This window comes from Cheilinus undulatus, linkage group 1 (genome assembly GCF_018320785.1).
Source record: "Cheilinus undulatus linkage group 1, ASM1832078v1, whole genome shotgun sequence".
Lineage (NCBI taxonomy): Eukaryota > Metazoa > Chordata > Actinopteri > Labriformes > Labridae > Cheilinus > Cheilinus undulatus.
The window spans coordinates 52,045,869-52,064,380 of record NC_054865.1 but is presented as its reverse complement, the minus strand read 5'-3'; the positions used below and the strand labels follow the sequence as shown (position 1 = coordinate 52,064,380).

At 38.4% G+C, this 18,512-nt stretch overlaps 1 protein-coding gene across 1 annotated transcript in view; it reads right to left on the bottom strand.

Annotated features, from left to right (window-relative positions):
• glceb (glucuronic acid epimerase b) overlaps positions 1 to 9,846 on the bottom strand; it is a 104,238-nt gene extending 94,392 nt beyond the window's left edge. The window contains exons 1-2 of the mRNA XM_041784256.1: positions 9,697 to 9,846; positions 2,434 to 2,483 (exon numbers count right to left, since the gene is read on the bottom strand). The gene's annotated coding sequence lies outside the window, so the exon portion shown is untranslated. The remainder of the gene's footprint in view (positions 1 to 2,433; positions 2,484 to 9,696) is intronic.
• Between the last annotated feature and the right edge of the window lie 8,666 nt (positions 9,847 to 18,512).

Sequence of the window (18,512 nt, the reverse complement as noted above, 5' to 3'; positions counted from 1 at the left end):
ACCTAATTACACTATCCCTGCAGTATTGGAAATACAAAAGAAGGCTGAAAAAGGCAGAGACACATTAAAAAAAACTCTTGGAACTCTGCAAAAATGAAAGGACTGGGTGCATAACTTTGTAAATAAACAATAAAACAATTCTATAATTCAGTACATGGAACAGAACTGCAGCATGAAACTGGATATATACAACATCCTTCTTCATGCTGGATTCTGCTGGTGGAGTCGCTCCTAAAATGGTATATTTTGCACCACAGCAGGAAATGGCCTTAATACATCTAGGAGGGGCGGATGGAGCTGTTGATCAATACCAGAGAGTAAAGGATTACTTCACCAGGTGCTGAGATTTATGGATTTCACTGCTCTTTGTAATGCTCTAAATTGGTTGTAAGTTGGTTTATTTCAGAAGCTGATCTTTTCCTAAATGAAGTATTAGTGTCCACCTACATAATAAACAACATCTCACAGAGCAATAAACTGCATTGCCTCTCTTGGCATTTCTGTAAATTCTGAGAGCTGATTAGGAGAATGTCTACTTAGCAAGCCGCCAACTTCTTGCAGAATTATTGCAATCTGCCACCTCTCAAAAATAGTGCAGATACACCCGGAGGAACGAGGTTTCCTCTGCAAGTCTCTGCTGGCACACTTGCCCTGGCTATGAACTCGCATAAACCAAACCATAAACCATACACAAACTAACTTCAAATTCTTATTTCCAATAATTGTCACTAATCTGTTTCCTGGATTATATACATATATGTCTTTTTTTCACTTGTTATCTCCTGCCAGCTGGTACAAAGCAGGGATCAGCTAGTTTTAAGCAGCTTTAGGCAGTAAGTAGTTTAAAGCAGTAATTCCGAAAAACCAACATGCAAACCAGGAAACAAGCGATCGTACAAGGCAGTGGTGACAAGACTTCAAACAAAACCTAATGCTGCATGTTTACAGCTTAAACCATACCTCATAACATGGGGACATTGTTCATGTGTAATCACGATGAAAAACTATACCAATAGACAAAGCACTGGAAAACGATGTCCAGTGATTTAAAAAGAAAACAGTATAATGTGACCATGCTCGCTGTATCAGACAGTATATTTATCACATTATACAGCAGAATAATGGGATTCTTTACAGACACTAGCAAGTGTTTGATCTATAAGTGTGAATATTTTCAGAGTGTGTGTTCAGGTGTGCTTTTTATCCGTGTGTGTCCAAGTGTGAAGATCAAAAGTGTGAAGATGAGAGACAAAGAAAGCACCATACGTATACATTTATTAATGGTAAGGCTCATTATAGCACCTAAACACTGAGGGATGCACACTGTAGCTTAACTAGCATATAAAATCAAGGTAAAACAATTTATTCCTAACTGAAACCCCCTATTTTGATTGTTTTCATGATCCACAAGGACATAATTTAATCAGTATGTCTTGATAAATGTGTAGCAGCTAACAGGAAAACACAAATATGAGAGTATGATGAACATTAACACATGAAGATACATCTCTTTTTCATGCCAAGAAAATACCACTCTTTCCTTCTGGCTCTGAAATGTGAGCATCTTCCACCTCACTTTCCACTAGGGGAAATAACTGCTTTGTGTCTGTTTCACTCCACTGCCTTTCTGGTTCACGTGTAAATTCAGAGCACCAAATGAAACCAGACAGCGCCCGACGGCAACTTTTAGAAACCGTAGCCAGGCTGGCTGCCAGTGATCAATGTTGGTTGCCAAAGTTGAAGCAATGACTGCTATGATGATCTGGATTACAAGTGGGGGGATAAAGTATCTGGACTATAAACAACACCCCATACTGCACTTTAAACTCAGAATTTATACTTCTAAAGCATTTCTGGAGGTTTGACACCATCTCAGTCAGAATTTTCTAAGTCAAGGTAAAAGTGTAGCTGATTATCCATGCATCTATTATCTTTCTATACCACTTATTTCATACACCCTAGACTGCTCGCCAATCAATCACTTGGCTTACATAGAGATTAAAAAAACAGTCACACTCATTCTCACACCTATGGGAAATTTAGACTCCTGAGTTAACAAAATGAGCATCTTCATGGTCAGTAGAAGGTAACCAGAGTACCCAGCGAGAACCCACACATGCATGAAAAGAGCATTATAAGTCCGTACAGCTTAGATACAGGAAAATTATCTAAAAGCTAGTACTCTTAACTTTACAAGTGAGTTTGATACTTAATACTTTTTTAATACTTTTTGATTTTAGACATATCATGACAACTCCAACTTTTTTCTTATCTTAATAAGAAGCCTATAGTTGTACATCTGGGGTATCTAAAAGTTACCAACCCAGTCCTTAGTTTATGGTCAAACTTTTGTCTAAAATGCAAAATGTGATGCTGGGTTCAGACTTTATGGTCTTCACAACATCACAATGAGTTTTTGTAACTGCTCCTCACCTGGTATCTCCACACACAGCCGTAGAAGCACACCACTCGTCTGGACACACCTTAAAGAAGAGAGAAAGGGTAAGAGGGAGCTCGTTTACATTTAAAATGCACCTTAACCCTCAGACCACGTCATTTTCAGCTGAAAAGTAATGGATATAGGGCCCTATGATTTCCACGTTAACGGAATCACGGAATTGGGCAATAGAACGAAATTTGTGAAATGCTGTGTGCTTTTAGAGAGAGGAATGTATATCCGAAACATGTTCGCGGGGGGGGGGGGGTCACTAAAGTGGGGCACTACTTGTGCCTCACTTCACAAACACTCACCCCACCCCCTCCTAAACAATAACAGCATGTCAAAGCAGCTGCATGAAACACCGGCAAACATCACATAGCTCAGTGTTGAGCAATGTGAGGCTTCAAACTTGAGTCGGACGGACTCGAGATTTTATAAAGTCCCGTGGTCTAAATGATGTTACATTCGAGTATCAGTTAGCTTAATAATTCCTCGATTCCATAGATACTGCAGTTCCCTTTGGTTGTTTAAATTTCATAGGGCCCTATGGTACTACATCTACTAGTGCTGTTAAATAATTCAGGCCTGACTTTCAACATTTGAGTACAAAGTTTAAACACTTAAATTTCATGTAAGAACTGCACATATTGACTGCCCCCTACAGGTTGAAACCAGGCTACTGCATCTGATTTTTTTCTATTGGCTTAGCTGGCATCAACTGGCATTGTCAATCCCTTCAGAATCAAACAATCGATCATCTTTTTTATTTAGCTGCATAACTGAAGTCATATCAACACACCTAACAAAAAGGGCTGGTCTGATGTATTGTAGAGCAAGTGCTTAGCACCATGAGCTCAGTGCTAGCAGAATTTAGCCTTGTTACACTGGCCCTTTAGCGGGCAGAAACCTGGAGCAGAATCGTGTTGACAGCCATCTGCCAGGGCCACTTGGGGAGGGGGTGGGGGAGAAGCAGGAACAGAGAGAAGAGGGTGATGCAGAAAGCGGGACAAGAGAAACAACAAAAACAAAACAACAGTTGAAAGACATATTGATGGCTACCTTGGCCATAAACATATCTCCTATTTAGTGTTTATGCTTGCTTATGCCTTTTTAGTTGAGTCGTTTTATTTTGAAAGTGTCCTGAAGGTTCAACGCATTGAAAACAAAGACAAACTTAACAGTTTTGTTGCGTTTCTCCTTACACTCATTTTTTAAAGGTTTCTTCATACAATGTTAAACTTGACAAGTATGGTGTTCATTTGTGTCTACTACTGTAAGATGGCTGCTTTTTGTCACATATACACTCATGTCAGGCAAATGTGCTTGAGCCCCAAAGTCTGTTTATTTGACCAGTGTGAGTTAAGGATGTTCCTAAGCGTTTATTTCTCTATTCGGCTAAATGCTACATTTCATTTAACCGAGTCTAAAGAGGAGAAAACCCTTAGAAAACAGTCAAATTCCTCACAGGGTCATTGTGTCAGCGGGTGTGATGTTAGCCTGATACACTCTCTACGGCGTGGCCAGCATTAAAAGCTAGCACCACCTGTTTTTGTTCCTCTCTGCAGATTAATATCGTGCTTTGATATTTGCCACATCAGGTGAGTAGTTAAACATGAGCTCAACCCTCGACAGCCTACATACCACTTTATTTCCATTTACTACTTTAAAAAACTTTCAAAGGCAGTGGCCATTAACTGAAGCTACAGCGGCCTCTAGTGGCGGGAGGTTCGTTACAGTTTAAAAGAACATTATAGACAGGGACTTCAAGCCCATGTTTATAAAAAAATGATAGGTAATTAGTTTAACCGACTAGTGAATCCTGCACCGGCTAATTTGATATATGATTTTAACCGTTTTACTGATTAACTGCGTGCATCCCTAGTGTGAGTGCTCCGTCCTATGCTCAGGCACGGTACACTTCCTTAGCTCGGGCATGGATTGAAGAGGGGGGCTTTGGCATGGTACGATTGTTCATGCAGGCACACCGATAAAGCTGCGCAGCATGAACTTTATGTAGCACTGAATACAAGTGTTCCTTTTGGCTATCATTTAAAGAATTGCAGAGTTATTTCTGACCAAAGAAAGTCAAAATAAGCCACAAAGTAAATAAAGTGTGCATGCTTCAGAACTGTACCTGGCCCTTGTGTGAATGAACCTCTAGCTGTGGTCTGCATTAAAATCTCTGTTGCGTTTATTTTTCTCTTCTCTTTCATTTGGGTGGAGCTGGTTAGCATTGTTGATTGGTCTCTTATGAACCCACACCTATTTTGTATTTTACTGGACTTGGCAACTGTCTGTACAGTCTTGTATTCAAGCAGAGTAAATCAGTGAAACAATGATACTTTTATCTGCCTCTGAGGAAGGTTCCACACCCAGGATTTTTTTACCCACAAACAGCAGTTTCAGCAAGTTATCTAAACCAAACAAAGTATTCCATGTGGTCAGATTCTGGCAGCTGTGAACCAGGACCCCTGCCAGACACTTGCATATGGGGACAAACTCTGTTACAGAGTCCAAATCTAAGTGGGTTAGCTGTGACAGAGAGTGTAACATTTGATAAGTGAGTTGGAATTTAAGAAGCATTCAAACATGTTTCAGCTGGCTCTTTAGCAAAATGAGAAGCATGTAGGGTATTTGATTTTCAGTTGTCGTCTTTTTCATCTTGCCTGGAGTGTAGTTTGACATATTAAATCCAAATTAGTCTTCAGCAATGTAAATACATGATCAATCATCATTACTGTATGAAAATGTACCTCTTTAAAGCATCAAAATGAAGCTGCTCCTGTCCCTTCTTTCATCAAAGTATTTGTAAGCATGAGGTACATGTTGCATTGGGCACACAAGAGGAGCCAAGGACACTCCTTAATTTGGTCTCATGTGAGGAATTCAGATTCAGAGACATACACTTAGCAAGGTCCACACCAGCAGAAATAAGCTCCAGAAGTCTTTTGAAAAACACAGATGTCGTCTCATGTACGGTGTTTATTTCCATCAGATGTTTTCAGCTGCGTATGTTACTCTGCAGTGTAGAAATATCAAGGAAGGTTTCTGCTCTTTTTCTCACTACATCTTTGTCACAAAAGACAGAAGAAAACAACTGATTGGTATATAAACTGTTGAATTTTACATTGTTTTATGGTTATAGTTAATCTGCTTATTTAACTCGAAAATAACAAGGTCTTTCGCTTGTAGGTAACACCCTCTGCCTCCATCAACAAAACGTCAAACAACAAAAGTTTTTCGACTCCTATTTCAGAGGACATGATGATGTGGAGGTTTAACAGACACCAAAAATACAGCTGCAGTGGATCCAACAACTCATTACTGAGGTGCACGTTCATTTACAGCTTGCTCTTACATTCTGCCTTTTCTCACAGGCTGTGCAGATAAAATCTGCAACAAAAAAAAAAACCCTTCCTCCTCTAAAGAACAAGTGAAGTATTTCATAATCATCCAACCAGAAAGAAATCAGCATTAAAGGAGGATGTTTTACTAAAAAGTATATCCTTTATGTCAGCATAGATCGGACAAAAACAAAACAGAAAATTGGTCTAACATCACAAACAAACAGTCTTTCTTTGGAGTGGCAGCCTCTAAAGCTAACCATAAGGCTTCTGATCATAACTGTACATAGAGGGATTAGAGGAATCATTGTTTTTAGCTTGAAGCCATGTCAGTTATAGATTTTTCTCACCTCTCCTCAGCAACATAGGAGCAGCTTCAGCAGTACACTCGGCTCAACCATGGGGAACCACTTAAACCCATATGACATCTTTTGTCCTTATTGTACACAAAGCCTCAGTCGGCTTTCATACTGTTCTGCTTTATTCTCACCTTCTTCATTAGTGCTGATTACATCATACCCACATAAGCGCATAATCCTTTACTTCTACTTTGCAGCTTTATTTTGTTGTTTAGCTACACTTTCTAATATATTATTTTAATTTCAGCATTATTTTCATTGTATCGAAATATCTCTGTGCAAGTTAAGTTGATTTGAACTGAGTATATTTTTAACAAACCTTGTGTTTTAAAAATCATCAGCATGAAATACTCATACCCATCTTTTTAAAAAGATATAGGCACATACCATCAGTTTCCTGAAATAGCCTGAACAATGTACACAGAGGGATTAGGGTGGGGGGCTGGCTCAGGATAAGTGTTCACTAGTGATCTTTTACCTCCAGTCTATAGCAACAGAACTAAGACTGTCACAATACCAGAATGTTCAACTTCAATGCAAACACCTGCTTTCAATTCAATTCAAGTTAAACTTTATTAAGGACGTCATGGCACTAGACAAACATGTTTTCATAAAGGCCCAATAAAAGTTCATAAATTAAATTTTAGGGCTGGGCAATTAATTGAAATTTATTGAATCGAAATATGGTCAACTGTAATTTTCAAATCGCAGAAGGTGCAATACTTCTTCAATCTGAAATGTGTGACAAAATACCAGTTTACTACATTTTTTTGCTGCAGAGATTTTATACTCTACACATCATGCAAACATAGATAGATATAGATATAGATATTTCTTACAAAAAATTCATATTTTCTTCTTTTTGTAGATGTATCATCAAAATGATATAAACATAAATACTATCATTCCCATTAACACAACAATTCATGTAGAGTTTGCAATATGAGTGTAAATAATTGCAATTAAATCTATATTTTTTAAATCTTTCAGCCCTTGTTGTATCCATTCAATATTATGCTGGTTAAAGTATAGAATGATTTATTGCTTAGGTTGGTTGAAAATGCATAATATGAGGAACTAAAAAAGAAATTGCATATCAAATCGCAATATTGAACAAGATTATCGCAATTAGATTGTTTCCTCAAATCGCTGAGCCCTACTGAATTTGGTGTACGAAAAAATGTAAAAAATAGTTTACACTTAACAGAGGCATCTGTACCAATGCTTCCATAATGGTGACATGTATCTGGTAGTACTGTATCTGATGTCAGCCAGAGCCAAAAGGATGTTGTTCCCAGTGGAATCAAGTCAGCAGATATATTTATACGCAAGATTTCTTAATTCACTGCACCCCCCTGGTCTCTTCTGTAATAATCTCAGCGCATCATTTCAGGCTTTGATTTTATGGTATCAAAAATATAAACAATGAGCACTCAATGCAGGGTAATTTATTGTTTGTGATGATTATAAATTTCTGGCAAATTCCTGCAGACCACAGGGGAAAATTAGCACCTACCTCCTGTCAAATGTAGGTACTTTTGAGGAGTGTCTGGTAGAGCTGGGAAATTAATTAAAAATGAGATTAAATCGCAACATGGCCTGCTGCAATTTTCAAATTGTGGAGGGTGCAATATTTCTTTAAGCTGACATTTGTTTCAAAATACCAGTTTACATCTTTTTTTGCAGCAGAGATGTTACGCACTTCATATCATGCAATCATCCACAGGCAGTTTTTTAGGAATACTCTACAAAAATCCTACTTTTTTGTATGTTTTTCTTACTAAATAAGAGAATGACATAAAGATCATAACTCTCTTCAACACATCAATTCCTATCCAATTTGAAATACAAGTCAAAATCATCACAATTAGATATTTTTCAAAACTGTTCAGCTCTATTTTTATCTAATACTGTGTTGGTTATAATATAGCATGATTTATAGCTTGTTTTTGGTATATAAGGAAAATCGATTAGATGATTTTCCTAAACTGTTCAGCCCTAGAGTCAGGTGAATGCTCAATTTTCAGACCACTGGGGCAGGTGAGCCTAACCTAACAGTGATTTTGTTACTGTAAAAGCATTAATTAAACCTGTTTTTTTTCAGCTTTTTCTTTCTGACTTTATGAGCAAAGCCGAGCTCATGGAGCTGACCAAAAAACCCTCACCTCCTCTTCTCTGTGTCAGTGCTGCTGTCAAATGTTTACAGGCAGCCGTGTGCAGGGATGGTTTGACTCACTAGAGAGTAGTTCTCCATTGCAACTGGAGTATCTGCTAAAGGTGTGTTTGAATAAATGTCTTGCTTGTCACAAGTCCACTGTAGTTAAACAAAGCCTGAATTTTGGCGTGAGACTGTAGTAAACATAATAGTCTAGTGAGTCTTCCACTTGTAACACAAGTAAAAGCAAATTAATCTATAGTTCCCCATAGATGTTTGCATGGTTGAGGATGAACTGGTCAAAAAAGGAGGTTTAACATTAGCAATAGTTTGAATAGTTTACACACTTGCTCTCTTTTATCAAATAGCCTTTGACTTGAGTACTATAAGCCTTCATTATTATACGTTAACAAATGATGCTACTTGTGAAAGTATGGAGGCTGGTAAAAAAAAAAAAATCTCTGTGACTGTGAGACTTTTGAATCCACCAGCCATAAAAGTTAAACTCCAACCCTGCTGCAGACTAATTTCAACCAAACATGCACAGCACAGTGTGCAGGATTATGCCTGCAGTTTTTGATGGATTCCCCCATCTACTATGCAACTGTCTTATGAAACAGGGGTTATCTGCTTTCCGTCATTAAATAACAGAGATTTATGTTTTCAAACATGCGCTATCCAAAAAGTATCAAAGATTTAGACAACCATGAACCGGGGGGTCAGCATAATCGCGTGTCGCTAGAAGGTAGGAATATCACGGATGTGGGGGACAACACTGAAGTTTAAGCACATAAACAGAAATCCTATCATTTCACAAGATACCCAGATATATCGGAATAAAACAGTTGTGAAATTCTGAAACGGCATTGCTGTAAACAAACTGAAAACTGCCTTTGACAAACACGAGTGACTGGACCTTAGCTAGCAGAAGTTTGTCAGTTTCTGGTTCACTCACAAAAAGCCTATCATGGCTCCCTCGTGGCCACCACATCACAACCTCTCAAACAGGACAAAGCTTTAATTTTTGTATTCATCTGTTAAGCAACTTAGCCTGCTAAGCTAGTGAAGCAGCCAACAGCTACTTTATACTAAGCAGATGTATGTTAGCATACAAGCTAACGGGGGGTTTACATTCCTCAGACAGAGTCAACAGTGAGATTTGAAGTTCCCACATTCCGCCTCTGGTTCCTTTAACACCGGCCGACGAGCTAAAGGTTGGCTTTGAGACTTTATGTTGGAATGCTGCGAGTGTATGATGTGCTAGACGAAGAAACGAAGGCTGCTGGGGTTTAAATGTGTCTTTGCTGATGTGAAACTGAACTGTGAGAATATCAGCTAGCTCTGCAAATGAGTGTCTGGACAGAGGGAGCCAACAAGACTTCACGTTAGCAACCTTACCTGCAGGATTAAAGATGTCGTGCAGAGCCGGAGTTTTGTCAGGGACGGCCGTAAGAGTTGTTTTCAGTCGGTCGGTCGGCGTAAAAGAGTCCTGTTTCTCCTCAGGCTGATAGCGGTTTGACTAAAGAGACTGACTGACCGTGCTGCCTCCCAGCCACAACAGCAACTGAATACAGTTGAGGGTCTGCCTCTCACTGGGAAGGATTTTGAGTATCGCGAGATAACAAGAGAACTGTGAGATATCAACGAGCCAATCAAATGGGCCGGCTTGAGGCAAGGGTTTGTTATGTTAGTGCTCTGTGGAAAGGTCTTGAAGCGAGTCTCTATGCATTGTAGATGAGCAGAAAATAAAAATAATTTATTGTTTCACATACATACAAATGAAACGAGTCAAAGAGGAGCACTAGGCAAGGTAGGTTTATTTATAGAGCAGCGTTCATACACAAAGCAATTCCAAAAGCTTTAGAGTTAACACAGGACGTTATTTATATTTAGAGCACTAAAATATTGCATTTGGAAGACATGAAATATAAATAAAATCAGACCTTACGACAAAAACGTGACAGGGAAAACAGCATTAAGCAAATCAGCAACACTTTATGGGCTTTACTGAAGTAAAACTTCTGTCTTTAATTATTGACATACAAGAAACATCTTTATAGTAATATTTATAACTAATTAAAACAATTCTGCTCTTTAAATTCATGCCATTCATTTTTTTAATTGCACCTTTTTTTAAATAATTCCTGTGATGATATATATATATATATATACTGTTTGTCAGAACTGTTAGACATGTTAAAAGCAAAATTGTGGAAATTGCAGCACTTCCTCTTTTAACTCTTGTATGGGAAATACTGAAAATTCATTTTTCTGTTTTACCATTATCGCAAGTAGTGGCAAAATCCTGATACATACAGTCTCCCATCATTTCCTGACCATCCTATTGATTCTGAATCTTCATTTGTGATGCGTTTCTATTAAAGCTTCCTTGGTTGCCAATAAAATTGTCAGGCATTATCACAGTGTTTTTGTTTTCTAAACCTTCCACAGAGAACAACCTCATTCTTATTGCCTTTTTTAGCTTTGTTTTCCATGTGTAAGTGTGTATGTGTTCTTCTTTTTTCCTTTGCTGTGTATATAAACAAGAAGAAACTGGTTTCAGACTGAGTCTGTCAGTGAGACCAATTCTGTTTTGTTTTGATCCTGATCTCAAAGAGGCTAGAAGTATTATGTATCCTTGTTTTTATTCATATTTTAAGGGAGAACTATCCCTTTGAAGGATTGCTGAGCCTTTAGCATCTACCATCCTGTTTCCATTATGCATTTTTGAATTTGGATACCAGGTATCTGCACTTAAACTTCATCCAAACTATGCATTACAGTACAGGGACTTCCTAATACTGGAGTTCACTTGACCCCTTATCCAAACAACAGCTCATAAATAATTTCCAGTGTTCACCCAGCATGGCTTTGTATCTTTTATGCTCTTCTGCAGTGAGGCTTCAGGCAACATACATGAATAGGGAAGAATAAGCCATGAGCTAAGAGGCTAGTGATGCCACTTTGACAGCTTTTCTCCCTCATTTTGACAAAAAAAAAAAAAAAAAAACAAGCTTCAGAGGTCACTGTGGCATACATGGTAAACGGACTTCAGCCTTGAGCTTTTACTCGTCAAACGCTTTCTAGTTGTCTGACAAGTCAAAGCGCTCTTTACACTGCAGGTCACACCTATCTATTCACACCCATTCACTCACAGGTGGCTGTATGAACTGATTTTAGCCATACACAATTACATGCCATGGGCACAGCAGAGGAAGTGACTGGGGTTAAGTGTCTTGCCCAAGGACACACTAACGTTTGGTCTCAGGAGCTGGGGATCAAACTCCTGACCCTCGCTTGAAAAACGTCTGACTCTGGCACTCTCGCCCTAAGAGGGAAGCATGTCCTGCTGTATTTATGAAATGTTCATATTTGCTGCGTAAAGTGCAGTTTCAAGCTTTTCTCGGAGTGCTAATGTCTTTTGCATGAAGCTGTCTGAGTGTGACTCACAGTAGACTTAAATTAAAGAGTGATTCTTCCTTTCTTCAGCACATCCTGATGCCAAATCTTATGAAATAATCCGTGAGGAAGAATAAAGGAAGATGATATCATTCACAGGCAAAAAGACTTCAGGGTACAATGCATGCATGATGCAAGACCTTAACATCTCACTGTTGAAACAAAACTGTGAAAGTGATCTCACAGTTTCATCATGAGTGTCTTATATCCCCACATAAGACTGTGATGTTGACAGCCAAGCAATAAAAGAGCTTCCTAAGGATGCTCATAAGATCCAATTAGTAAAGATTATCCACAGTCTGCTTTTGTTCTCTAGTCAAAGTTTCACATGGAGGTTAAGGGAAGTCAGTCTTCTCATTTGTTCATGTTGTGCATCATGGTATGATTGAAATCCTTAATAGGAAAATGGGAACCCTTGATGATCCCTTAGCCATAAGGACTACCATATCTGACCAGAAATTAAACTCCTATATGGGCACTGGTTTAGCTCAGCTGGTAGAGCAGGTGCTCTTATACAGAGGCTATAGTCCTCAATGGGCTGGTCATAGGATTGATTCCCAGTCTTGGCACTGTTTAGTACATGTCTCCATCAATCTCTCTCCCATCATTTCCTGTCTCTCTTCAGCTGTCCCATCTAAAAAAGCCAAAAAAGATATTAAACTCCTACAAAGAAAGAAAATTAGCTGAATTTGTGATAAATCATTTTCTCTCAAGCATGATAAGGTCAAAGTTTTAATTTATTTCTTAAAGTAAGTCAGTATCTAGTCACTTCATTTTACAGAAGCCCAAAGTCAGTGATCATCAACTGGCCGCCTGGGGGCCACATCAGCCCTCACACAACTTCCCATCCGGCCCTTGGAAGATTTTTAAATTCAGAAAATTTAAGCGATATAGAATGCAGTGTTTTACAGTGATATATTTTTGGGCTTTTAATGCCTTTATTGATAGAGGAGGACTGTAGTTGGCATGGTAAACATATGCTTAAAGTCTTATCTTGACTAAAGCAGTTTTTTTCACATCAGTTTTCTACACAATTCTCTTTGAGGGTGCTGTTTCACTTTCTGAGGATCTACACTGAAGAACTGTTTCTTCTATGTGTTTGTGGCCAATCATGACTAACCATCAAAGAATCAAACTCAGTAATGGGCATTGAGGATCCAGAAATATGTAGTTAAATATTTCAACTGCCCCCTGCAGTACAGGTGACAGGGGCTGATCTCAAAAGGCTAAAAAGTTCTAAAGGACATAATATTTTTACATGAACATACTAATCAGACCAAAATATTGATTTTTTTTTTTGTAGTTAATTTCAATGTCCAGCCCCCTCAGTGTCTGTTTAGAAAAATCTGGCCCTTGTGCAAATAGAGCTGATGACCCCTGGCCTAAAAGGACATGCAACCTTGCATTTAATTTGACCCATTTTTCAGTGTCAAAATCTTGGCAATTTTTTGGATCATCTCCAGATAAGAATGTTGGTTCTCCTGAAATGAGTTAGTTTCCCTTTATCTTGAGAAAATGACTGAAACAAAACTATCACTGGAAAACTACCCTTGTAATGGCAAGTAAATGAGAGAAATCAGTCTAGATCTAAGAACGGGCTTTATAAATACAATGTAGGTATGCAAATGTAAGGCATTTGAGGAAATGGGATTAAAAAGTGGCAATTGGTTAAAAGGGGCAAATGTGGATTTAAAGTGGTAAAAAATTGATGTAAAGTGTAAAATATTAGTGGCAAAAAGGTGAAAAATAAAAATGAAAATTTAAATCACTAATCATGCTTAGTATGAGTATGAAAGTACTGTGTGTAGATACAGTCTACAATGATGAGGATGGTAAATGTCATGCAGACTAAATAGATTTTTTCAGTCTTTCTGTTGTTCAGATGTGTTATATCATCTTTAGACTCAAAGCACCTTTTCAACATGTAGACCACCTGCCTGTCCTGATTAAAGTCAAAAGATTGGAAATAAATGATTTTTTAACTGAAGTTTTTATGCTGTTATATAAGCATGTACTTTCTAAAGGTTACATTTCAATTACTTTCAGTTTTATTCATTTTCAGTTCCTGTAAAAGTCTTATATTCTTCCACTGTAATCACAAGGACGCCAGGCTGTCTCTCCTATTAAAAGCATTAAATCCAACTTTCTGCAGATGGACTTTATTGTTTAGAGTTATTACAAGAGGTAATGTGCACTCATTGCATAAAGTCTATATATCAAATTAAGTAAGTAAAAAAATGCACAAAATGTCACAAATGCTTCACAAAGCAGAGAAGAAGAGGGGACAAAAATGCAGTCACCACAGTGACAGCAACACATGAAGACAAGACTGTCACATGACATGAGTGACATGTATGAGCGTATTGAATCAAAAACACACTTCCCAGAAATGAGAATAGACGCAGTGCATTCAAAATGGATCATTACCTATCTAAACAGGTGTGTCTTTGTTTGACAGTTTTAGAGCCATGGCTTGAAGGATCTATCACTTCCAGTGTTTAGGAGGATGGTGTAAGATATATTCTACATCTATTTGGACAACACCTCACAGACAGTGTCTAAGACTGGCAGAACATTTTAAAAAGATCTCAGAAGGTGATCGGACACTCTATCTGTCTGTCACATTAATTACAGGCCAATCAGAGCAACAAACCATATATGTAGCAGGAGTGCTGCTTAGGGGTTAACTGCAAAGAACAAGTTCCACAGGCAGCCATTGTCATGTCAACACATGAGTCTTCACCATCAGAGGAGCCAAGTGGTAAATCAAATTCTTGCCCAAGCCAGATCAAAAACGTCTTTTTCACCGACCAAAGCTTTCAGTGTGGTTCTTTGCTCTTCTTTAATGATAAAATGTTCTAAAACTGTTTCTAGTGTAGCTGTTCTCTACCAGCGGTTTGCAGGCTTGCATTTCCTTCAACTAAACTACTCCCATTGCTACCGCCTCATTCTCCTCAAATGATGCTTATTGGTCTGGAGATTCTCTAACCAGGACAATCCTATCAGCTTGAAGCTTGGTAAGATGGATCCGCCTCATGACAGTCATGGAATCTGCCCAAACCATCAGCTTTACAAGCTTTATAAACAAACCACAGTTTTTGTTTTGTAAACCGGCAGGATGGAGTCCTCCATGAAAGTGGAGACTTCACAAGCGTACCTTACAGTTCCTTACAGTTCCAATCAACAGCCATGTACAAGTAGTAAGGCCACATGGGAGGTTCATGGTGGCCTGCAAAAACATGGTCCATTGTGAGGTTAAGCTGCAACAACCATATTTTTATTTTAATCTAAATAATCAACTTCTTATCAAGCTACAATTGTCGCCTTTATACAGTTTAGCCTGTTTGAAATGTTAACTCCCTTTATCTTAAAATGGTGTGAGCCTTATTTTCATTTTCAGGAAGTGTTAATAATGTGGATGTGCCAACTGATCTATCATTTGACTAGTAATGCCAGAAACTGAGGCAATGTACAAGGGAACTTTTGAACCCAAATAAAACTTGTTTTAAACTTTTTGAGAGGGCTCTGGCTGCAGACCATACATCTCTGTGTCAACGCACACCGCATCTTCATCAGAGTCAAACAGCAGTTGTGCGATTTGAAAAAATGTAAATACCTTCCTCATTACAGAATTTCAACCCTGATTGGCTGCTTAAAGTAGGAAGTCAGCACACAGTGAACCAGTACTGTGACAGCACTCATATCTAGCCCTCTGATCAAATCAGAAATGTGTGAACATAAAACAAATTTGCACAATAAATACAATAAGTAAAGTGTACATAGACGACAATTTGTAAAGGTAAGTTATCTACAACAAAATAAAACATTACAAAAAACATGAGGCTAAGTTCTTCACTGAGTCCAAATGGTTCAACTGTGTTGAGGGTGTAAAACTAAAGAGCCTCCCTTGTGTTTGACTCTGATGAAGACACGGTGTGCATTGAAACATTAGTCCTCTGCACCTTATCAAAATGCAAAAAGTGACTCATGTGCTCCAGTTTTTTCTTTGGATTTTCCTGTGAGTTAAAATCTGTTGAAACATCTTTTTTACGTATGAAACTTCTGTTTAGGGTTAGGGAAAGGGTTACAGTAATGAGTAGGATACCAAAAGTTAAAAACCTGGCCTGCAAAAACCTGATTACGAATAAAGTCAAGTAAACAGTCTGCTTACAGGAAAAATCCATGAAAACATTCTAGCATGGCAAGCGTAGCTTATGTAGCTCCATTAGCTGTGTAAAGCTATGTAGACAATAGAGCTACATAGCTGAATCTAAGATCACAAAGCAGGTACGAAATATATGTTGTTATGTTCTATGCTTAGCTACGTTAGCTTCAGCTAAATTTGCTAAAGTTGACGCTGTGAATGTTTTTTATCGTACTGTCATTACTATTGTTTCTTATGTGTCTTTGATTCTTTTGATTTGAGGAATGCTTTCTATGGTACTGCTGGCAATAAAGCAAATTGCCCCTCGGGGATTATAAAGACATCCTTGTTCCTTAAAAGCTAACTAAGCTATATTGGCTTATGTAATAAGATTAATTTTGCAGCTAGCGTAGCAATGTTAGATTTCGCTAACAAAGCTAAAGCAAACCAGCGCTCATGTAACTACTTCTTAAACAGGTCTATACATAACTTAATCCTGGACTAGAACTCTGGTCTGTTTCACTCTTTTATTTATCAGTGTTGCTCAGTCTGTAATGTTTGTACAATATTATTATTATTATTATTATTATTATTATTTCGTGAGTGTAACTGCCAGACTACGTTTATGAATAAATTTAAATTTAAAAAAGAAATCTACGCATTGCACAGACAGATTACATCACCTCCATGACAAAAGAGACAGCTTCTCAAATAGAGTGTGGGAGTGTCATCACAGATGTGTGGTCTGCAGCCAGACTGTCTTGAACTTATTTAGCCCTGAAAAGGAGGCAAATGTTGGCCAACAGGCTATTGCTAAAGCTACTCATTCAACACATGTGTAAATGAATAAATCACATCTGGAAAAATGAGCTGAGGTTATCATTTAGCCTTTCAGGGGCTCATACATCGCTATCAGAAGCTTGTGTGGTCTACAATAATAAGGGCTGACTTTGGAGTTGCTGCTCACCCTGAATCACAATTTTCTTTAAACTTACTCTCTAAGTAGTTAAGGGTCAGAGTAGCAACTCCTCCTTATCTTCAGTCCACATGAACATTCTTGTGTTAGCTGTTTTTGTACGCTTGCATCTCATGGGAGCATGTGTGCATATATGTGTCAAAACAAAGTCACACTGCCAGCTACTCATATGGCACAGAGATTTTGGTCTATATAATGGGAGCCTTTTTTAAACTACAGATGAAAAGTTTCCAGTGGATTATTTCTGAATAAACATGGCCAAAATGAAAATCTTTGTTCAAACTGATTCAAAATGAGCTGGCTTCAAGGATAAAGAGAAACAAAGCATGGTTTAATTTGATATTACTTCATGTCTGGCGGTGACAGGTGTGAGGATAATGGAGCTGTTAACAGATTAATATATAAAGGAAATGATCATCCCAGCCCATTACTCCACTCAATAGGCAAAGTCAGCCTCTCCCTTTGCACACAATAAAACTCTGCAGTCCATTGAAGGAAAGATCTATTGTGGGCAAAAGTACTCCAGTATAAAAGTGCAGAATTTAAAGCTGAGATCAAATCAAGCCAATTCAAAGCAGATCATTTTCCCTCTCCTCTGCTGTAGAATTCATACCAAGAAAGAGAACACGTTAGCTCTGAGATTCAGAGAGGGTCCTTCATTCAAAAAAGAGTATTTCAGACCGTAATCACATTTCTGGTTGACATGCAGAGTATGCAGCATCTCCATCAAACCTCTCCCAGTGAGGAATAACGGGGAATTTAATGGGAATTATCATCTTCTTCTTTGAAAATTTCCATTCACAGGCTGATTAAACACACACAGCTGAAAAGATTTATGTGTGTTTTTGTGGCTCAAACCCTCAAAGTCGCTACTTACCTCCAAGTTCACTGAAGCTTTTTAAAAATGAACTTCAAACACCCGTACTACTTTTAATACCTGTCAGAAATCATTCCAGGGCGACGGCAGCATAAAATAGGGATTAGCAGGCTTAATGCTCTGTCTCAAAAATCAAATTCCCTCCTTTAAATGCTGCACAGACAGATTAACTTTTGTCAAAAATGTCTAATAGCAAAGGATCAGCAAAATGAAACATTAGTGGGAATTTTCTTTTAAAAAGCAGTGAAAATGGAGCAACATATCGGATACAAAATTTATGAACAGATGTAGCTGTTTCCCCCGCAGCCACAGGGCTAGCTGGAAGGATCTCTGAGGCTGTAGTCCTCTCTCTGTGTCTTTGTAGCGGGCGCCAACTCCAACCTGACTGACTGAGAGAGATAAGGCGTTCAAAATCCCCACCATTCATTTGATCCGAAGCTATTGGGATTCTGAGACCGTTTCTCATTTAAACTTTGGGAAAAGGAGAGCAGGTGTGCCACTTTAAAGTGCTGCTTTCCGTATCTGACATCAACCTCGGGCATGAGAGAGAGAAATGAACTGACTGACAGCGCATGTGGACAGAGATAAAGAGAGGAGGGAGGTCTCACTGTGGATGGAGACATTCAAAAAACTTCTCTCTTGTACGGCTGTATCAACCTGACAACATCCAATCATTTCTTTCCTGAGGCCTTAAAATGTCAACCACTGATTCTTGGAGCATCTTATTTTCCACCACGTTTATCTGTGCTGAGCGTAAT